Source organism: Myxocyprinus asiaticus, chromosome 19, assembly GCF_019703515.2.
Source record: "Myxocyprinus asiaticus isolate MX2 ecotype Aquarium Trade chromosome 19, UBuf_Myxa_2, whole genome shotgun sequence".
Lineage (NCBI taxonomy): Eukaryota > Metazoa > Chordata > Actinopteri > Cypriniformes > Catostomidae > Myxocyprinus > Myxocyprinus asiaticus.
In genome coordinates, this window is record NC_059362.1 from 15,323,474 (window position 1) to 15,347,724 (window position 24,251).

The 24,251-nt window shown below is 39.5% G+C and overlaps 1 protein-coding gene across 1 annotated transcript in view; it reads right to left on the reverse strand.

Moving 5' to 3' along the window:
- LOC127410414 (anti-sigma-I factor RsgI2-like) overlaps window positions 1-24,251 on the reverse strand; it is a 115,971-nt gene that overhangs the window by 23,566 nt on the left and 68,154 nt on the right. The window lies entirely within an intron of this gene.

The window sequence follows — 24,251 nt, forward strand, 5'->3', positions numbered from 1 at the left end:
ACAGAAACCTTTCACTGTTTGTATCACTCCGCTTGTCTAGGTTGATGGCATTCCAGAAAAGTTGGCTGTATGTGAGCTTGAAACTGTTTTCATTTGCAAAATAACTGCCCATTTTGTGTCTAAAATGTAAGTATTACTTGATATTAACTTGTTGTTCATACTTTAAAGTGGTTATAAGAAAGCAATATCACACTTGTAATCATTATGTTATACTTAATATGATCACAGCTGTGATAACCTGTAGCCTCATACTTTCAGCTCAATCACAGCTACAGGTATGCTGATTTTCACTTCAACAGCACTCTTGCTTGAGTGATTTGGCTAAAATGCGATGGTTGTGTTAAAGACAGGACCCTGAGGATTTGAATGAAAATGTACTGTTCTTGCTTATATGAACTCTGGAAGTTCACAGAGGACTTCCATGACCACTTCCCTTTCTACTCAAAAAATAAAATGGGTAACCACGTGCATTCACTTCTCATAAGTGTTTATGGGTTATTGACAAATAAGGTTGTCAGAGATGTTAGTTTAAGACACGTGTCAAGTTTTTAAAAATGTAATCTTTATGTCCATGTTGGTTTCATAAATAAAAAATAAAAGTAATTTAAAAAAGCATTTTCTACAAAAAAAAAAAAAAACAAAATAAAAGAAGAAGAAGAAGACGAAGAAGAAGAAGAAGAAGAAGAAGAAGAAGAAGAAGAAGAAATATTTAATGACTTGTCAAAATAGTATTGTAACCATCAAATAAAAGGTATTAAAATACTTTCCTTGCATGCTGAATACATGAGTGTACACAACTTAATCGTTCATTTAAAAAAATTATTCAACCATATTTTTCATATATATATATATATATACACACACACTACTGGTCAAAAGTTTTGAAACACTTGACTGAAATGTTTCTCACGATCTTAAAAATCTTTTGATCTGAAGGCGTATGCTTAAATGTTTGAAATAAGTTTTGTAGACAAAAATATAATTGTGCCACCATATTAATTTATTTCATTACAAAACTAAAATTTGATTAAAAAAAATGTATTACTTGGACCAAATAATAAAGAAAAGCAGCCAATAAGTGCCCAACATAGATGGGAACTCCTTCAATACTGTTTAAAAAGCATCCCAGGGTGATACCTCAAGAAGTTGGTTGAGAAAATGTCAAGAGTACATGTCTGCAAATTCTAGGTAAAGGGTGACTACTTTGAAGATGCTAAAATATAACACAGTTTTGATTTATTTTGGATTTTGTTTAGTCACAACATAATTCCCATAGTTCCATTTATATTATTCCATAGTTTTGATGACTTTACTATTATTCTAAAATGTGAAAAAAAAAAAAAAATTATTATAAAGAATGAGTAAGTGTTTCAAAACTTTTGACCGGTAGTGTGTGTGTGTGTGTGTGTATATATATATTTATATATAAATATATTATTATTATTATTATTATTATTATTATTATTATTATTATTATTTATATTATTTATTTATTTATTTTTACAAATATCATGATTTTTTTAGTCACGAATATAAAGTTTTCTTAGAGTGGACTAAACAAAATGTGCCATTTCTTAAAAATGTCAAAATATTTATTTTTTTTTTAAACACCTTTATGACGGTCTAAAGGGGTCCTCTCTGTTTTATGAATTTCTTGACACATGACAACAGAATGCTACCTGCATGTTGGTTACATTTTAATTTGTTGGACAAAAGTATATTAATAATATTTTAAAACAAAATTGTTTCACTGCTTTTTTTTAAAACAAAATAATTTTTTCCCCAAATGACTTGTCAGTTTTTTTTTCAAGAATTTCATTATATTGTAGATATTTTAGATAATATACTGTATATATTTTACATGTTATATATTATATTACATTATATATTATATTATATTAAATATCTGGATGGTTACACTGCCACACTTTTTACTTTAAGCCACAGAAAATCTATAAAATAACTTTGAACTCAGAAATGTATTGGTTTATTGAAGTAATTATTTTTTGTGTTTGAATTGTAATTTTTATGTCTTTTATAATAACTTCATAGATCGAGACAAATAAAAAAAATGGTAGCACTTTACAATAAGGTTCAATTTGTTTACAGTATTTAACAACATTATTTAAAATGAACTAATGATGAACAAGACTTTTACAGCATTTACTAATCTAGGTTAATGTTAGTTTCTAAATTTATAATATACTACTAAATTTTTAAAATCAAAAGTTGTATTTTTTAACATTAGTTAATGCACTATAAACTAACATGAACGAACAATGAACATTTTTATTTGTATAAACTAACATTAACTAAGATAAATCATTGCTGTAAAAAAAAAAATATTGTTCATTGTTAGTTCATGATATCTAATGCATTAACTAATGTTAACAAATGGAACCTTATTGTGAAGTGTCACTGTGGCGAGGGCGTGGTTGAGTGTCCGTCCAGGGAGAGGGGAAGCGGTAAGGACTGGGTGACAATTAGGTATGACAGGTGTTTCTTTTTGCAGTAATTCAGGAAGAGCGATAAGAGGAGCCCACGCCAGAGCCCAGGGAGAGAGAGAGAGTGATGCATAGGAGTGTGACGCATTAGAGTGTTTACAAGCATATAGAGTGTTTAATTTGGAGTTAATAAAAGAGTGTAACGTTATCTGAACCCGCTTCCTCATTCCTACAACGACCAGTCCTGTTACAGTCACCAAAAAATAAATAAAATGAGCATCACCTCATCGACCCTTATGCCACATCTGTGAGCACTTTGCTCATCTTGCACCACATATACAGGGAGATGAAACAGCTGTGTTTGACTTCTGAATGCAGTTAGTCCACAATTAAAGTGAATTTCATGGTAATAGAGGAAGCCACAGTCAAACCTGGATTAACCTATTCTGTTTAATTCGCCACTAATGAAGGAAAACAGCAGATATATAGTCTCAGGTAACAAAAACAGATTCAAAAGCAAGTTCGAATTTGCCCGTTATTTGAATTCTGGGCTGTATGTCATCCAGCATCCCATGTTACCATATCAGTATGTCTGTCACTACAGTGACTCAACATGATGTGATCAGAATGCTATTCAGCCTTTGACTGCTTTGACCCAAGAAAAACATTGGTCTTATTAAACTAAACACATCCTTGCACATGTAGGCCTGAGCTTGTCAAGGGTATTAGGTTATTATGGCAGTAGGTTATGGTGTTCCAGTTCTTTACCTGTTAGCATGTGCTGAGATTACTCAAAATGAAGAATGAAGGCCTGATTAATGATTAATGGCAAACTGGGAATCTGAATTTTGGATGGCTTCAGTAACTGGATCCCCACAGTTACCTTGAGCACATTGAAGTACATGGACAAAAGCATCATGATGGATGTTTTCTGCTGCCCATTTAAAATTAATCTGATTACAGAGTGTAGGAATCCATTTGGATCTGCATTGGATCTCATTACTCAATGTTCAACCTCATTAGGATGCATTCATTAACATAAGACCAATGCATCGGGAAGGTAGACAATATGTAATGGGAAAACTCTTTGTTTGGATTTAAAGGAATAGTTCACCCAAAACTGAAAACTGTGCCATCATTTACTCACTCTCATATCGTTTCAAACTTGCATGACTTTCTTTTTTTTTCTGTGAAACAAAAAAGATATGTTTTGAACAATGTTCACATTGCTTTTTTTTTTTTTTTTCAGAAAATAGTTGCTGTCAAGCTCCAAAAAACAAAACAAAACAAAAAACATAAAAGTACCACGAAAGAAGTCCTTGTGACATTTGTGCAAATAATAACTCACATTTTTGTTTGCTATTTACAGAAAAGTATCATATGGCTTCAGAAGACTTGGAACACAAAGCACGAGTCATGTGGACCACTATTATTATACTTTTACGGTGCTTTTTTGCATCTTGACAGTCCCTGGTCATTCTATACACTCACTGAACACTTTATAAGGAAAACCTGTACACCTACTTGTTATTGTGATTATCTAATCAGCCAATTATGTGGCAGCAGTGCAATGTAGAAAATCATGCAGATACGGGTCAGGAGCTTCAGTTTATGTTCACATCAACCATCAGAATGGGGGAAAATGTAAAAAATCTCAGTGATTTGGACCGTGGCATGATTGTTGGTGCCAAACAGGCTGGTTTGAGTATTTCTGTAACTGCTGATCTCCTGGGATTTTCATGCACAACAGTCTCTAGAGATGGTGCCAAAAACAAAAAACATCCAGTGAGTGACAGTTTTGTGGACGGAAATGCCTTGTTAATGACAAAAGTCAACAGAGAATGGCAAGACTGGTTCGAGCTGACAGAAACATTACTGTAACTGAGGTAACCACTCTGTACAATTGTAGTGAGCAGAATAACATCTCAGAATGCACAACACGTCAAACCTTGAGGTGGATGGGCTACAACAGCAGAAGACCATGTTGGCCATAGTGTTCCTAATAAAGTGCTCAGTGTGTGTATTTTTGTTGTATGGCAAAAAGTAGCTCAGACATTCTTCAAAACAATTTTGGGGTGTTGTGAAAAAGCTTCACTCCTTTATTATTAAACTATTCCTTAACAATTCCTTTAATCATTTGTGTGGCAATAGTGGCTGACAAACCGCCAAAGAAAACTTTCAGAAATAAAAGCCAAAACGGGTTTGTAGGAATTAGAAGATGGAAAGTTAAAAAGTAGGTGTACGTTCACATGTGATGAAGTGCTCTTACATAAGATGTTGACCTGGCACCCTGAGTCAGTACCGCACATGTGTGGAAATTTCCTGGGGCTCAGCAGAGTTAAAGAATAGAAAACCACGGTGTGAGTGGATTCTGTTACCCGCCACACTCTTGGCAAGGGAAGAAGAAAATCACCCACCCCACATTTGTCAGCTTATACTAGACTGGTGTATCATTCCATAGACAGCAGTGCCGATTTCTTTTACAGCAATATGCAACCCAAAGCACTGAAGTTAGTCTCTCAACTTCAGGACTCATGTAGTATAGCCTCTAGGCTAGTGCTTTTGCATTGTTCAAATGGAGAGGTTTGAATCAAGTGCTAAAAAAAATTCTAAGCGTCTTCTAAGCTTTTTATGTTGATCCAAAATGAAGAAGAAGGTGTTTTTTCCATCATAGGCTTTAATCTGGTTCTATGATAAGGAAGTAATGTAACATTTCGAAGTAACAAGTCCAAAAATGTAAGCAAAAGTAAACAACAGGAAACAGACAACCTGACAACAGGAAAGGATAGGGAAATGGGGGCACAAACATTTATTTTGACTTGTCCCTCATTTTCTTGAAAAAACTAAACAAAAACAAAAATCAAAGTTACAGTAATGCACTAGGGTACAACATGACTAAAGGCACACCTTAAGGAAAATTAACTTTTCTCTGGCCACATTTGGGGTAAAATGCCTCCAAAGTGGTCATAGTGATATCATGTAAATATAGGGACAATAGTTATAGGGCACAATTTGTCAACTTATGCAAATAATTTTGAGACAACAAGATGCTTTTTTGAGTAATAAATTAAGATAATGCTTATTCAAAACAACCACTTCAGAAAAGGGTTAACCATTTACAGTTCATTTCAGTCACATTTGGTATTTCATAACATCTCAAGTATTCTATGAATAAAGTAATCTCTATTGTGACTGGATCAGTCAATGTGAGCCCACTCTGAAACAAATCTATTCATCCCACTTAAAAAAAATCAATAGCTGTGTTTCCACTGTCGGGCCAAATGAGGGCCTGCTAGTGTGTGCCAGGGCCAGTTGCATTCCCAGTCTCTTCCAGGGCTTCATCGTGCCTCCTCAGGGCTTTCTCGGGGTCAGGGGTCAACGGCCAATGGCCTTTGGCCCGCTGATTACCCTTGGGCCAAACAAGACAAATTGGGACACCACGGCAGTAACAGATGGTGAACTGTCAATGCTAACTTATCTTACTAGCTAGCTAATGTTTACATACGATATAAACTCGATATTCTAGATAACTACCTCAGCTTGAGCTTCCCACTTGCTTGTGAAATGAGCGGGTTGAGTGACCTTTGCACCAGGGCGGCATATTAAGGGCGGGTTTTAGGGCAACGCAGCGGGGCTATTGGCCCGTTGGTGGGAACGCAGATCTATTTTGGTCTTGCGGTTTGAGATCCGAGGCTATAGTGTGCAGCAGTCTGGTTCCGGAAGTAAAAATCCCATTCATTTATCCATAGACTAATTGATTTTCAATGATAATTTATAAATCTTTAAAGACAGACCTACCGTGAGCTCAGAAGTTGTTCATCGATGGTATATGCTTCCATTGAAGCCATCAGTCAGCATTATTTCAACTTCACTGTATAAAAATCATGTTTGATAGCGGAATTCAAAGTAAACAACTACATTACCCATGGTACAACAGAAAAAGATCCACCAATCAGAGAACCGTGGCCAACGAAACCAGCGAAACTTGCCTCGGTGCGACCGCCCACTCCCATGACGCACTCTAGAGGACGTAATCAATCGGTCTCACTTCACCCTTAAACTACTTATATATTTATAAATATAGGAATATTTTGCAACAAAAGAAAAATATATTGCTTCTATACTTATAGTCAACAACCTAAAATCAATAGTTTTATATATTCCCATCGGTTTTTATTCAGTGACATCATTCGCAATGCTTCATAAGATTGTAGTTTGTGCCTTCATGAAAGATGTTAAGTACACAGCCTTGTGTAACATGTAGGCAGGCTGAAGACACAGGAGCAGACGAAGACGATGAAGTGTGAGAACCCAAGTGCAGTTTATTTACGAGTGATATCCAAAAACGTGAATCCAAAACAAAATAAAACAAACATAAATGACTTGACTAGACTTGACACAACGTTACAATAAGACAATACTTGACAAATGACAATGGCAAACATGAGGGCTTAAATACATGAATATGGGTAACTACAAGACAGAGACAACCAATGACAAGACTAAACTAATGAACATGAAAACAAGGCAATGAAACAAGAACCAATGATAAAACAGATCTGATAACAAGACTATTAAACATAGACCAATGAAGAGACAGGACTAATAAACATAGTGGAACAAGAGGGTCACATGACAGTAACATGACAAGGAACCAATAAGAACAAAACACATGAAAACATGGCAGGAACAAGGAACTTAGTTTTCAAAATAAAAGACATGAACAAAAACACATGAAAACATGACATAACCCCCCACAAGGAGCGGCTTCCGATGCACAATTCAATAGGGTTCAGTAGGGAGCTGGGTGTGGGTGGCGGGGTCCTTGAGGCATGGCCTGGCGAGACAGGGGGTGGGGCGTGGCCTGGTGAGACAGGAGGTGGGGCGTGGCCTGGTGAGACAGGAGGTGGGGCGTGGCCTGGCGAGGCAGGGCATGAGGCTTGGCCTGGCGAGGCAGGACGTGAGGCATGGCCTGGCGAGGCAGGGTGTGGAGCAGAGACCAGGGTGGACCCAGTGGCCAGCGAAGTGGCTTCCAGGAAGAGAGCGGGTCTGGCAGTTTGGGTGGCGGCTCCAGGAAGGGAGCAGAGTCAAGAGACCGGGGAGGTGGCCACAGGACATGGTCAGGAGGCCTGGGATGCAGCCACAGGACAGGGATGGGGCAGGAGGCCGGGGAGGCGGCCACAGGACATGGTCAGGAGGCCTGGGAGGCAGCCACAGGACAAGGTCAGGAGGCGGAGGCGGAGCCGTGGAAGTCTCAGGGATTGGCCACAATAGGGGAACAGTCTTGGTGGCTGTGAGCACAGGCAGTGGAATCAGAATCAGAATCAGAATCAGCTTTATTGCCAAGTATGCTTACACATACAAGGAATTTGTCTTGGTGACAGGAGCTTCCAGTGTACAACAATACAAAAACAGCAGCAAGACATAGATAATAATAAAAAATAAAAAATAAAACTAATTATATACATACGTACAGACACACACATACATACATACACACATACACATGGGTAGTGCAAATCTATTACAATCTGTTATGTACAGTGCAAATACAAATCTGTTATGTACAGTACAAGTGTTTTGTTTTTTTCAGAGGAATGAAATGGCAGAAGAGGTTGGATGTGTTGGATAAATATAAAAAAGACTAAACTGTGTATTGCACATAGTTATTGCTCAGTGGGTAAATGTAACTGTTAATGAGATGGATAGCCTGAGGGAAAAAACTGTTCCTGTGCCTGATGGTTCTGGTGCTCAGAGTTCTGAAGCATCGGCCAGAAGGCAACAGTTCGAAAAGGTAGTGGGCAGGGTGAGTGGGGTCCAGAGTGATTTTTCCAGCCTTTTTCCTCACTCTGGAAGTGTATAGTTCTTGAAGGGGGGGGGGGGGGCAGGGAGCAACCAATGATCCTCTCAGCAGTCTGAACTGTCCTTTGTAGTCTTCTGATGTCTGATTTCGTAGCTGAAACAAACCAGACAGTTACTGAAGTGCAGAGAACAAACTCAATGATTGCTGAGTAAAACTGTATCAGCAGCGCCTGTGGCAGGTTGAATTTCCTCAGCTGGTGAAGGAAGTACAACCTCTACTGGGCCTTTTTCACAATGGAGTCAATGTGGGTCTCCCACTTCAGGTCCTGTGAGATGGTAGTGCCCAGGAACCTGAATGACTCCACTGCTGCCACAGTGCTGTTTAGAATGGTGAGGGGGGTCAGTGTTGGGATGTTTCTCCTAAAGTCCACAATGATCGCCACCGTTTTGAGCATGTTCAGTTCAAGGTTGTTTTTGACTGCACCAGACAGCCAGCTGTTCAAACTCCCTTCTGTATGCAGACTCATCGTCATCTCGGATGAGGCTGATGACAGTGGTGTCATCTGCAAACTTCAGGAGCTTGACAGAGGGGTCCTTGGTGATGCAGTCATTGGTGTAGAGGTAGAAGAGTAGTGGGGAGAGCACACATCCCTGGGGGGCACCAGTGCTAATTGTACAGGTGCTAGAAGTGAGTTTGCCCTGTCTCACAAGCTGCTGCATGTCCATCAGAAAGCTGGAAATCCACTGACAGATAGATATGGGAACAGAGAGTTGGTGTCCTTTATTCTGGAGTATAGCTGGGATGATGGTGTTGAAAGCTGAACTGAAGTCCACAAAAAGGATCCTTGCATATGTCCCTGGTCTGTCCAGATTTTGCAGGATGTGATGCAATCCTATGTTGACTGCATCATCCACAGACCTGTTTGCTCGATAAGCAAATTGAAGGGGATCTAGAAAGGGTCCAGTGATGTTCTTTAGGTGGGCCAACACCAGTCTCTCAAATGATTTCATGACCACAGATATCAAGGCGACAGGTCTGTAGTCATTAAGTCCTGTGATTTTTGGTTTCTTTGGGACAGGAATAATGATTGAGCGTTTGAAGCAGCATGGGACTTCACACTGCTCCAGTGATCTATTGAAGATCTGTGTGAAGATGAGGGCCAAGCTGGTTAGCACAGGATTGAAGACACGCTGGTGAGATGCAATCTGGTCCTGAAGACTTCCTCATCTTTTGTTTCCGAAAGACGTGGCTCACATCATCTTCACAGATCTTAAGTGCAGGTTGAGTAGCAGGAGGGGGTAGGAGGGGGGTTCCAGGAGGTGTTGGTGTTTGTGTGAATTGAAGGTCAGAGTGGGTGTGGGGTGTGAGATTAGGCCTTTCAAATCTGCAGTAGAACACATTCAGGTCTTCAGCCAGTTGTTGGTTCCCTACAGGGTTGGGGGTAGGATTCTTGTAATTTGTGAGTTGTTTCATGCCACTCCACACTGATGCAGGGTCGTTAGCTGAAAACTTGTTTTTCAGCTTCTCAGAGTATCTCCTTTTAGCCACTCTGATTTCCCTGTTCAGTGTGTTCCTGGCCTGATTGTACAAGACTTTATCCCTACCCCCGTAAGCATCCTCTTTGGCCTGACGAAGCTGACTGAGCTCTGCTGTAAACCACAGTTTGTCGTTGTTGAAATTTAAATAAGTCCTAGTAGGAATGCACATATCCTCACAGAAACTGATATATGATGTAACAGTATCTGTGAGCTCGTCCAGGTCTGTGGCTGCAGCCTCAAAAACACTCCAATCCGTGCAATCGAAGCAGGCTTGTAGTTCCCGCTCTGCTTCATTGGTCTATCTCTTTACAGTCCTTACTACTGGCTTGGTTGATTTTAATTTCTGCCTGTAGGTTGGAAGAAGATGAACCAGACAGTGATCAGAGAGTCCCAAAGCTGCTCTAGGGACGGAGCGATATGCATCCTTTATTGTTGTGTAGCAATGATCCAGTATATTTATGTCTCTGGTGGGGCATGTAATGTGCTGTTTGTATTTGGGAAGTTCACGTGTGAGATTTGCTTTGTTAAAATCCCCAAGAATAATAATAACTGTATTGGTATTGTTGTTCCATGTCTGTGATTTGATCAGTCAGCTGTTGCAGCGCTGTGTTCACACATGCGTTTGGCACGATATACACACTCACCAGAATAAAGAGGAAAACTCCTGCGGGGAGTAGAAAGGCTTAAGTTAATAAAGAGCACATCCAAATTAGGACAGCACATCCTCTTTAACGTTGTTACATCTGTACACCAACTATCACTGATATAAAAGCATGTTCCACTGCCTCTCGTTTTCCCCGTTAACTCCACAATGTGATCCGCTCTGAACAGCTGAAAGCCCAGCAGATGTAATGCGCTGTCCGGAATGGCTTCACTCAGCCAGGTTTCTGTGAAGCACAAGGCAGCAGAGGTTGAAAAGTCCTTGTTTGTGCGGGTGAGGAGATGTAGTTCGTCCATTTTGTTAGGAAGAGAGCGGAGATTCACTAAGTGAATACTCGTCAGCGCTGTTCGAAATCTTCCTCGCCTGCGTCTCCTGAACAACAAAGCCACGCCTCCAACTAAAATGTCTAGCAAAACGTCTGAATATCCAAAAACCGGGAAAAAATTGTCTGGTACATGTTGTCAAATGTTCAGCAGTTAGTCTCTGTTAAAACGGACTGGAAAAAGATTACTAAACACCGGACAAACAAACAAAAACAACAAAAGAACTGAGGAGCTCCACACCGAGGCAGCCATCCGCAGCGCCATCATCATGAAGGATAACAATCTCCATGTTTGTGAGCATGGGCAGTGACAGGAGAATGGCCTTTGTGGTCATGAGCACTGGCCGAGACTGGGGAACGACCTCTGTGGTCGTGAGCACTGGTCGAGACTGGGGAACGACCTCTGTGGTCGTGAGCACTGGCCGAGACTGGGGAATGGTCTTTGTGGTCATGAGCATGGGCCATGAAAGGGGAGTAGGAGCCCTTCTTCTCTTCTTCCGCTCCTGGATGGCAGTGTTAGTCTCAGAGATAGATGTGGGAACATGGCAAGGCGGGGCTGCATGACTAGGCATGGCAGGCATAGTGGCTTGGCTTGACATGGCAGGTGGGACAGCATGGCATGACAAGGCAGATGTGGCTACATGGCATGACGTAGTTGACGTGGCAACAGGGCAAGGCAGGGCCTCTTGACTAGACATGGCATGCGTGGTAACCTGGCATGATGTGGCAGCATGGCATGACGAGGTAGGAATGGCAGGTGTGGCAACATGGCATGACATGGCAGACATGGCTTGCAACACTGGCTCTGGGACAGACGAGGCTTGCAATGCGGGCTCTGGGATGGACAAAGCTTGCAACGCGGGCTCTGGGACAGATGAGGCTTGCAACGCGGGCTCTGGGACAGATGAGGCTTGCAATGCGGGCTCAGGGACTGACGAGGCTTGTAACGTGGTCTCTGGGATGGACATGGCTTGCAACGCTGGCTCGTTGGCCGTGGCAGGCGTGGGCGCTGGCTCGTTGGCCGTGGCAGGCGTGGGCACTGGCTCATTGGCCATGGCAGGTGTGGGCGCTGGCTTGTTGGTCGTGGCAGGCGTGGGCACTGGCTCATTGGCCATGGCAGGCGTGGCCACTGGCTCATTGGCTGTGGCAGGCGTGGGCCTTGGCTCGTTGGCTGTGGCAGGTGTGGGCGCTGGCCTGTGGAACATGGCGGGCTTGGCGGCCATGACGGGGGGCTCTGGTTTGGCGGCCATGACGGGGGACTCTGGTTTGGCGGCCATGATGGGGGACTCTGGTTTGGCGGCCATGAAGGGGGACTCTGGCATGGCGGCCATGACGGCGGACTCTGGCTTGACGGCCATGACAGGGGACTCTGGCTTGGCGGCCACTGTAAGAGTGCATAGTTCCTCATCAGCCTCTCCTACAGTGAAAGATGAACCACTCATCCGCAGGGCAAAGTCGATGTATTGAGCCAGACTGAAGGTACTCCGACCGCCAGGCATCAAGGAGAAGACCAGCTCATTCAAGCCTGCACGGAAAAAGTATTCAAGGGCGATCTCATTAAAACTTTGTAAGCCAGAGTGCAGAAGTCCTCCACATATTCTTCAATGGAAAGTTTTCCTTGGTGTAGACATAGTAGCTGATCTGCTGGGTTCATTTTGCAGGGTCAAGTATTCTGTAACATGTAGGCAGGCTGAAGATACAGGAGCAGATGAAGATGATGAAGTATGAGAACCCAAGTGCAGATTATTTACATGAGTGATTTCCAAAAACGTGAATCCAAAACAAAACAAACATAAACGACTTGACTTGACTTGACTTGATACAATGTTACAATAACACAATACTTGACAAATGACAATGGCAAACATGAGGGCTGAAATACATGATCATGGGAAACTACAAGACAGAGACAACCAATGACAAGACTAAACTAATGAACATGAAAACAAGGCAATGAAACAAGAACCAATGATAAAACGGAACTGATAACAAGACTATTAAACATAGACCAATGAAGAGACAGGACTAATAAACATAGTGGAACAAGAGGGTCACATGACAGTAATGTGACAAGGAACCAATAATAACAAAATACATGAAAACATGGCAGGAACAAGGAACTTAAATAAAATAAAAGACATGAACAAAAACACACGAAAACGTGACACCTTGTACCTTTTTTTAAAAAATACTTTCTTGCCTCAAAACAAAGTTTGTGATGTTGTAATTTACCTTGGAGCTGGTTGGTTTGGTTCATGGCTTACAACTCTTTTATGAAGGATTTTATAAAAAGTTTGTGGAAAAAATAAACAGTGCAAAAATACTTCCGGAACCCAGGCGGCTGAAAAAGTGGGCGGGCACTGTTGCACTCTATTGGCCAAAGCTGGCCAGTTGATAGCCCTGACTAATGTGTTTTATGGGGGCCTTTAGCCCCTTCAACAAGGGGGTTTTTTACCCTAAATACTAACCTTTCACTTTTTGAACAGTTATTAAAAAACCATTGATTTAATCACCTTGAATAAAACTGAAAATTTACAAATAAGTATTTTGTCTCAAAATAAATGTGATAATTACAGGGATTTTCATTAGCTACATAAATTTGCATCTTTTATAAAAATTATTAAATATTAGACCAAACTTCCTCAAAATCAAACTTTTGACATTGAACATTTTGCAGTGTAAAGTGACAAACAGGTGTTGAAATTACTGAGGTAATTTTTTATTGCTGTTATCGTAATATAATATTTAAATCGTAATTTGTACGGTCATTATAGGGTTCACAACGTTACGTCGTCATGGCAACAAAGTTGTAAAATTAGATATAATTTTACACAAAATATTAGTAAGCAATTTTACGAAATCTGATTACAAAAATCAAGTAATTGTAATTAGACTATATTGTAATCAATTTGTGTAATCAGATTACAGTTACTCTTTATGGATTACATGATTACATAATGATTAAATGACCAATCAGCAAATGGCAATAACACATTTTCTACTGTAATGTTTGTTCGATTTGATCATTCAGCATTTGTTTCAAGCCTGCCATTCACCATGTGCATAAGAGTACCCAACAATCTGATTAAAACTGACAGGTGAATCGTATCATAAAAGAGCAAACCGTTCTTCTGTATTCTCCTGTAATCTGCCTATGTAGCTCACGTTGGAGTGTGTATGGGCATTAGTGCATGTGCATGTTCGCATGTGTGACCTTTTTTTTTTTTTTTTTTTTTCCTGTGGCTGTGCTTTGAATTTCTCTCACTGAGGGAAGGGATGTCATTGTGTTTTGTGGTCGACTCTGGGCTTGTTATCTTTTCCTGAAGCCTGCTTGGTTTACTCAGGGACTAGGTGGTAATAAGAGATAACAGAGTGTTTCTTATTCTGACAACATTTTAGTTCAGATGTTCTGAACATCTTGGCAAAACATATTCCCACTTCTGGAGAGAATTGCCATTGAAAATTTTCAAATAAAATTTCAATTGGGACTTGAATCAAACCAGTTAGTATAGATGTTACTACATGATGCACATTTTTTGGTTAACATTTAGATTAATTGGAAGGAAACCTAAGTCTACTGGTTCTCAAATGTTATAATGTACAATTCAACATACTGTAGCCTTCTACTGTATGATGGAACAAAAATTTGGGGATTAATGCTGAATATTTAATATAGTTATTGTTGTTCTAGAAATACTGTCATCCAGAAAAATTCCCCTTTACAGTCAGATTGACTGAAAAACTTAATGAATAGTAATTCTGTGACAGTCCATGAAGACCATTCTTCTCAGCAGCTGTCTGAAACAATAAAGGCAAAAAGTTTGGGTGGTTAACAGAGCTTCTTCCTTTATGACAAAACACTGAGTGTGAGCAACAGTTCTCTTACTGAGGGATTATAGTCAAGCACTTAGAGAGCACATTTGAATACAACTGTCTGTTTCATACATGAATGATATTGAAAGAGAAGGAAAATATCTGAGACAGAGAGAGAGAGATAGGAAGGTGTGGTAGAAGAGTCTTACATGCCCATATTTCCCCTCGTCCTGGAGATTTCCCCTTTTCAGAGCATCGTTTACTCATATCTCATTTTTTTCTATCAACTAAAGCTTGATGCAAATCTGAAGTTTCTTTTTCACAGTTGACTGATCATACACTCACTGTTTTCTCTCATTTTTAATTTCTCTTTCACACATTTCACTGGTCCTACAGCCAGCTACACACTTGTTTCTATTCATGAGAATAGCAAGCATCTTTATAGTAAGCATGGTCCTGTTGCTCAACTTCCTGCACATGTATGCGCAATGCAAAAGGACATGGGTTTGATTCCCAGGGAATAACTGAACTATAACTGAACTACAACGGAACTTATGATTTTTTTTTTTGTTGCGAAAAAATGTCATTACAAAGTGCCGTGAAAACAAATGATACGTTATGACTTAACACTGCATGTGATAAAATAAAAAGATAAAAATAAAAAGTAGTGAATCTGGAAATGTTTGTTTGGAAACAAAGTTTTATTACTTGTAATCTTTTTTAAGGATGTTAGCCGAATCAGAGCACACAGTCCTTTTTTAGTAAACAGGAATGTTAATGTCCTCTTATAAATGTTTATTTTAATCGAGCATGTCGTGTTCCAACAGCCCGCGGCTTGATCTGCAATCTGGCCCCCGCTGTTTTCAAATGTTTCTGTTGGATTTATCTGTCACACATTGAAGTGGCAGTGCTCTTGCCAAAGCATATTTGTAAGACAAACAGACTGAGCGACTGACTGTTTAGCTAGATTTCCCCAAGGCAGGACAGACATCAAGGCTGTTGCCCTCAGGAGAAGTTCACGCGTATATGTACATGCTCTCTCTCTCTCTCTCTCTTTCAAATGATCTGATATTTATTAGCTTTGCCCTGTCAACCTGAGGCTAATGGGGTATGTGGATGTGTCTGTCAGAGGTCTGCCCTACTTATTCGCATGGAAAACAAACGGATAAATCTTATCCTTCACCTCCCACACATATGAACACTTTTCATCAGACCTTCTATAGCTTTGGTTATGTCCTCTGGCGGTAAGTCGATGTTAGTCAGTGTATGTCTGCCTGTACTCCAGTGCCAGGCCTGTGAGTGTTGGAAGCCTTATAAATTCTCACTTGTAAGTGAGAGATACTGAGGGTTGAATTTGCTAAACAGTTGCACCACTTTTACACATGGTATTTCAGTTCAAAAACCTGCATTTTATTCGTTAACCAACCGCAATCAAGTTTAACCAGATGCTAAATGCTAGATGCTAAAACAGCGCTGCACTGTGAGTAGTCATTGTCATTATTTCCACCTTATTTTCACTTTTGCACATGGTATTTCCGTGCTAAAACCTGTGTTTTTTTGTTTACCAACCGCAATCAAGTTTAATCAGATGCTAAATGCTAGACGCTAAAATAGCGCTGCACTGTGATTATTCATTACCATTATTTTCACCTTATTTAAACTTACATGGTATTTCAGCGCAAAAACCTGTGTTATTTTTTTTCCGTTAATGAAACGCAATCAAGTTTAATCATGCTAAATGCTAGATGCCAAAATAGTGTTGCACTGTGAGTGGTCACTGCCATTATTTTCACATTATTACACTTTTGTGCATGGTATTACAGCGCAAAAACCTGTTTTTATTCATAATCAAACCGCAATCAAGTTTAATCAGACACTAAAATAGTGCTGCACTGTGAGTGGTCATTGCCATTGGGTAACTCTTTATAATAATGGTTCATCATTAATAGATAACTATGCAGGAATTAATGCAGGACAAATGAGTAGTACTACATTAACACTTTAGTTACTACTATTAACAAATATGGAAACATGATTAACTAATCAGTAAGTAATAGCGAACTGATGACTGAGGTAGTTCACTGTTAGGTAATCAGTAATTACTGAATTTGATTTGCCTCATTGAGAACTATTAACTAACTATGGCTAATTTAAAATAACTACTAATGAATTACTAATCACAACATTAACATGTCATGAAATGTGCCTTCAGAGAAACTTGCGCCTCACGTGCGTTCTTTGCGGGAATTAATTTATGAACATAACAGCTCGCTAAATCAAGGCTACAGTGTCTGGTAAAGTATCATAGTCAGCTTACCTTACAGAAATATAGGGATGTATGTGTGCAACCTGTGTATTCCTTGGGATATCTCTTCTGTTCATTACAAATTATTAACTTTGGCATGTTTGATATTGCTGAAGGTCTTTTTTAAATAATTCTGGTAACCCATAAGTAATAAGACAAGTGTTACCACATAAACATGAAGGAATTACTAATTAGCTGGACCATTATTCTAAAGTGAGGGTCATGGTAACACATTATTAATTAGTTAGATCTTACTGTTTCCTTCCTTGGGAGTTAAAGGTTATCTGGAACATTATTATAAATTAAAAACACATTATAAACCATTAACAGTAACTGAGGTGTCAGTTACTAATGAATCCTCAAGTGTTTGTTTCAAACTTTTTATTCATTTAATCAAACAGACTTCAACTGAAAACGCAGAGAAAACCGGCATGCAGCTATGAGGCCGTTTCACCTGTATACTTCTGCCCTAGACAGTCCACTAGGTAAATACCTACAGTTTTTATCAAATTAATTTGACATATAATCTCCTTTGCCTATGTTCGGTCTGAACAGAACAGAATGTATGTTGAAGTTTACCACGTGCAGGCAGAGCGACAGGAGGGCGGAGCAAAATCGCACTCACTCTTCTTTCAGTTTCAGCACGAGCATTGAATATGGCGAACCCTGATTGGATTAGAAGCTTGATGGATGTGACACTCATTCTTTTTTGGGGTCAAACCCCAAAGGGGTGAAAGACCCCTATTGTTTTCGTTAGTTATCTTCTTCTTCTTCTTCTTCTGCCACTCTTGAGTCTATGGCAGCCCATAGAACCGCTTGTGGGAAAGTTATAAAATTTGGCACACAGATAGAGGACAGTCTGTTCTGTTACCACAGCAAATTTGGCATCTCTACCTCAAACCCCTCTAGTGCCACCAACTGCCCAAATTTGCACTCACGTTTATGTTAATAACTTTTGAAACCTACTTTTTCAAACTCGTCCTAGTCCGATTTGCACAAAAATTGGCCTGCATCATCTAGAGGCACTCACGACAAAATATTATTCACAGAATTTTGATAAACCATACCGTTTTCGAATGGCACTTCAACGAATTCGAAGAAGAGCACGCCAAAATGGACATGAGGTTATATCTCCGAAACGTTTTAACATATTCATACCAAACGTATTATTTGTCATAGGCACCATGACTCGAGGGTGTCTGCTCAGTTTCAGAACAGTGCCACCTAGTGGTCACAAGATATGAAAAAAGCTATTTTTTGCTTATAAGTTCTGAATAGTTTGTCATAAAATCATCAAATTGGTCTCATTAGATTCAGTGGGGTATGAAACGATATGAAAAATTCCTGTGTCGGCCATTTTGGATGTCGGCCATTTTGAATTTAGTCATAAAATGCTGTATTTTAAGAACGACTTGGTGTATCATTACGAAACTCGGTATGTGTCTTTGGCACCATGCTCTGAATGTACTCAAAAAGTTTCGGGACAAAAAAGTTTGATACCAATTATGTCATGATCGAGCAAACTTCCTGTCCACCATTTTTAAATATTTTGAAAACCTAATTTTTCAAACTCCTCCTAGACTGTTTGTCTGATTTGCACGAAAAATTGGCCTGCATCATCTAGAGGCACTCACGATAAAAAGTCGTTCACAGAATTTTGATAAATCATACCGTTTTCGAATGGCGCTTCAATGAATTTGATGAAGAACGTGCAAAATTGAGGCTGTATCTCTGCAAAGCTTTGAGGGATTGGGACGAAACTTGGTACGTGTCATCACCATTAGGCCCTGAGGTTACCTGCAGTGTTTTGGCGCACTGTCCCCTACTGGTCAGGAGATAGAAAAATGGCTATTTTGGCTTATAACTCTTAAACACTTTCCTGCATGATAACCATCATGCCCAGATACTAAATGAGCAGTTTCAGAACAGCGCCACATACTGGACAAAAATTCTAAGAACTAGCTATTTTTAGTTAATTTTAAAAGAAATATGGGGGTTTTTTTATGATTGAAAGTTTACTTTTTCTAACTCATACATTGTTCATCGGACTCTAACCAAAAGCATGTCACAAATCTTCTTTTGCTGCTCATGGTTCCGATAATTGGCTTGACCCCGGTATCGCTGCTTGCAGCTATATTTTTTCATTGGATCCATTAAGTTACTCAGAATTTTTTTTAAATCAACTTCACATAAAATTAAACACTTCTTGAAAGATTAAACTACAGTATCTATGACTAAAAAATTAATTGTAAATATATTGTATATAAAAATATATTCATTAATTAATAATGCGTTACCATGCTGTTACGTCCATGAATTAATTTCCACAAAGAACGCACGTGAGGTGCATAATTCTCTGAAGGTGCATTTCATGATCTTGTTCACAAAAAAAAAAAAAAAAAAACATAATCATTCACATTTTAGACACATTTTAATGTTTTGATTAGTAATTAATTATTAGTTATTTTAAATTACCCATAGTTAGTTAATAGTTCTCAATGAGCAAATCAAATTCAGTAATTACTGATAACCTAACAGTGAACTACCACAGTCATCAGTTCGCTATTACTTATTGATTAGATAATCGTGTTTCCATATTAGTTAATTCTAGTAACTAAATTGTTATTGTAGTACTACTCATTTGTCCTGCATTAATTCCTGCATAGTTATCTATTAATGACAGACCATTATTATAAAGTGTTACCTGCCATTATTTTCACCTTATATAAACCTTTGCACATGGTATTTCAGCACAAAAACAAGTTTTTTTTCCATTAATATACCACAATCAAGTTTAATCAGATGTTAAATCCTAGATGCTAGAATGGTGTTGCACTGTGAGTAGCCATTGCCATTATTTTCACCTTATTCCCAATTTTTTACATGGTATTTCAGAGCAAACACCTGTGTTTTTTTGGTTAACAAACCGCAATCAAGTTTAATCAGATGCTAAATGCTAGACACTAAAATAGTGCTGCACTGTGAGTAGCCATTGCTGTTATTGTCACCTTATTTTCACTTTTGCACGTGGTTTTTTGGCACAAAAACCTGTGGGGTTTTTTCGTTAACCAAGTGTGATTAAGTTCAATCAGATGCTAAAAGCTAGACGCTAAAGTAGCGCTGCAATGAATAGTCATTGCCATTATTTTTACCTTACGCACAAAACGTGTGTAGGCGTACATAGTGTAGACGGGTGCACTTTCTGCATTTTAAAGAACCAATTTAGGCATTTCGATGGCAGTGGTGGAGTAATACTGTACAACCTCAGTAAAGTATAACTGATCTTGGTAGTTTTCTGTGTTCTCCAAAACAGGGCCAGACTGATCTCGCAGTTAATTTGGAAACAGTAGGTTGACTTAACTTTAGTATAAATCAGTCTGTGCTTACCAAAATTCGAAGCACTGCCCCCAGAGGCCAAAGCGGGAAGTGTTTTTGAACATTACAATTTTTGTAAGATCCAGTTTCTGGGTAAAATGACCACAGGGGGTGACAAAAGCAAGTTTTTAAGCAAGTTGGTTTTAGCTATAAATGATGTAATACAGTAAAGAGGAATGCATATTTTATTAACTACCCCCAAACTCCAATGTCAGGGTACTGGAACATTCAGAAACAACCTGCAACTTCCCGTGTGAACATGGAGACCGAGCACTCAGAACTGGCATGCAAGATTGGTAATTGTATTGTGCAAATTGTATTCAGCTCTGATTTAGTGTCAGTGTTTGTGGCATTAACTGATTTTGATAATTCCTTTAGTGAACCAGGCACTAAAATTACACAGGCAGCATGTGCAAATAAACTGCGCTATCAATGTTCACAATTTATTCTTAGTGAATTTCTCCTCAGTATGTGAACACCAATCCCACATTCAGATGCTACAGTATGTGGATGTGTACACATTTTTAATAAATGAGTGTTTTAAAATCATATTTCACAGAGTTGTCCAGAAATTACTCATAACAATTTCAGTAAGTAATACATCAGCTTGATCACACACATTTACATGAATACATTGGTTAAAGCTTTGACTGGGCTGAAGGAGCACATTAACTCTGAGTGAGAAGAGACATAATTAGATGTATTTTACTTGACTCACTGCTGCTTTACATTGGAGTAAGCTTCTCTGTAAATGAACCAAAGCACTGGCCTAAGCACAGATGTAATAGTGAATGCAGTTATAACAAACATCAGGGGAGTATTAGTCTAAGCTTACCATGCACTAATTCAAGACTTGATTTGCGAAGTGTGTGTGTGTGTGTGTGTGTGTGTGTGTGTGTGTGTGTGTGTGTGTGTGTGTGTTCTCGTTTGTAAATCACAGTGTTTCCAAGCAAGGTCAAGCTAACCTGCTCACTCTCAGATAGTATCCTCTTAGGACAGGAGAGCTTGTTAGTTAACTATCTGTGCCCCAGGCCACTCTGGATATCTGCCTGAACTTTGGCATTGAGCAATAAGACCTATGTGTGTTGTGCTGTGGGGTCTTTGCCAGGGATTTTTCATGCATCAGAAAACTTTGATGTCAAGAGAACTTTCTGAAAAAAATTTAATAGTGCTTGCCCATGAAAAACTTGCTGCAATGATGCTATGGTGTTGTGGATGGTTGCCAAGGAATTGAAAAGGTATTCTTAGCATTTTGCTATGTGGTTTGTATGTGGTTACTTGGGTGTTCTGGGTGGTTGCTAGGTAGTTGCTTATTGGCTCAAATCAAAAGAGCCTACCACCAAGTCTCTAATATATTCTTGTCCCAATATATGGCTCTGGACCCTGCATTAATGTAAGTCTATGGTATCTTTCTGCTTGTTTTATAGTCTGCCAGGCATGAACCGCAAATTAAATCGCTTGGAAAAGAAAAAGCACACCTCTTCTCAACAGGTCACATGGTTTTAGGTATCATTCATGTTTGTGGCTAAACAGTGCTTTAACAAGCATCACTAATGAATTTTGTTTTTATCTGATAAAGTTTGAAAATTGGTCGAGACGAAATGTTAATGTGGATTACCACAGAACAATATCCAGGCACAGGCTTTTGAACGGCTATTTAAGGTCAAGACTGAGATCACATTACAAACACATACACACGCACACACATTTCCCCCCCTTTTTTTTGTGGCGTTTGAAGGGTAGATGGAAAAAGTATGTGGAAACTTCTCACTAAGACAAATGTGCATGATGGGTGTGCACTTTTTAAGCACACAAACTTAGAAGGTCCTTCTCATCCACATTAAGGTCAAAGGCCAAAGGGTACATATGTGCATTTCAGTCCATCATCTTTGGACAGCTGAACCTTGAGCTCCCCCTCAAAGTGTTGACCCTTAGCGGAGGTGTGTACATCTGTGTGTGTGTGTCTGTGTGTGTGTGGTATGGAATCTAATGTGGTACACCATCACTCCTCTGATCCTGGGAGAAAGGCCCCCACAGGAAAAACAGTAAGGTCAGGTTAAAGGTAAACGCACAGGTTAGTGGAGTTGAAAGCGTCTGATTGTGGAATGCAGTAATAAACCTTGTGTTGTGATATAGGTATTAATAGTGTAGGTTCATGTCATTTTGTGGGTGAGTTTGTGCCTGTAAATTCCTTTTAACGCTAATGGATTGGCTATCCGTCAAAGCCGGGAGTCTTTGCTTGAACTAAAATCTGTGTCTTGGATTTCCTTACAGAAGAAAAACATCTTAAACCAAGCTAATCTGATTTGCCTGGTCTCCAAACCTGGTTTGGCTGGTCTGTTTGCTAGTTATTAGAAGGGTTTTATACACTTATCAGTGAGTCAGGCTGGTATGCCAGCTGGCCGACCAAAAAAACCAGCTGAGCACCAGCGTTGCCAGGCTGGAAGACCAGATAGACCAGCTTAAGCCATCTAAAACCAGCAAACCAATTTTCAGCTGGTCAGGTAGTGCAATCACTTGGCCAACCAGCTAAACCAGCTGAGCACCAGTTTGGCATGCTGGGAGAACAGCTAGACCAGCTGAAGAACAGCTTGGTCAGGCTGGAAAACCAGCTTGACCAGCTGAAGGCTAGCTTGGCCAGGTGACCAGCTATATCAGCCTAAACAAGCAAAGACCAGCATACCATTTAAACTGTCTTTTTCAGCAGAATGTCTTGTTTGGGTCTTTAAAGTACATCATAAGGAATTCATTCTGCAATATGGTTCCCTCTATCTTCCTCATTCCCGTGGTGATTCCTTCCTCCAGTCTAGAGCAGAGAGACAATCTGTGGCTCAGAAAGAGCAGATGAGCCGACTGAGAGAAAAACAAACATGACATTTTGTTATGTCTGCTCTGTTGTGCATTGTCACGTCAACAACCTCTCACTGCTCTGTTGTCTGATACTCTTCCAGTTTGGTATACCCATGTGAAAAATATGTTTTGACACTATTTTTGACAGTGGTTAACACTATTCAGTGACTATCACCACTATGACAAAGAAGCACGAAACTAGTCATTTTGTTTTCATAATTAGAAATAAGGCATGTGTAAGAAGAAAAAAAGAAACTTAGAGAGGAAATAAGATAATTACGATAACGTTGCAGAGCAAAATTGCTGAAGAAGTTAGCTAAAAGCAGCTGGTTCCAATTTTAAAGGTGCAATATGTAAAAATTTTCATGTAATATTAGCCTTTTATTCTTTTTTTTTTTTTTTTTGCTAATGTGTGAACGGCTTGTAACACAACTTAAAAAATGAACCCTTCCCAGACTTCATAGGTTGTCTATTAAAGCCTGTAGACTGATTTTCATGCGAAAGGAGCGGGTCACTTTTGCCGGGAAAATCCAAAGGATGTGACGTTTATGCTCGCTCCCGAGAGCCTTGCCTCAGTAATCGCTTCTCTTCCGCTATTCAACGGTGACAACAAACTGCAAGACTAGGTAACGTTATCTTAGAGATGAAATCCAGCAAACGTCCGGCTCCTAGCATAACACCGACTCCTACAAAAACTCAGAGTAAGCCAAAAAAACAACAACAAAAAAACATTTATCTACTGAATCTATCCCGTCTGGCTAAGTGGGAACGTGATTGTGGTCGAGCGAAAACTAGAGTGAACATCGGCAGGGCATTTGATTCCTGGAGGATCCTTCATTCGGTTTTGGGGATCAAAACCGATCCTGAATTGGCATTCTTCTTATTGGACAGGTAAGCTTACATAACTGCAAAGCATGTGAAATATAGTGCCATAAGGATTGATCTGTGTAATTTTAGCTAACTTGATCTTGCCTGCTAACGCTAACGAATTGCAAACTACCTTGATTCGTAACTTTCAAATAATTTCAACGATCTTCTCTTTATACTAAAAGTCAGGTATTCAGGATAAATTTAAGCAAATACGCTGGTTTCTTGATCGTAGTACAACATATGACATACAAAAACTTACAATAGTGCAAC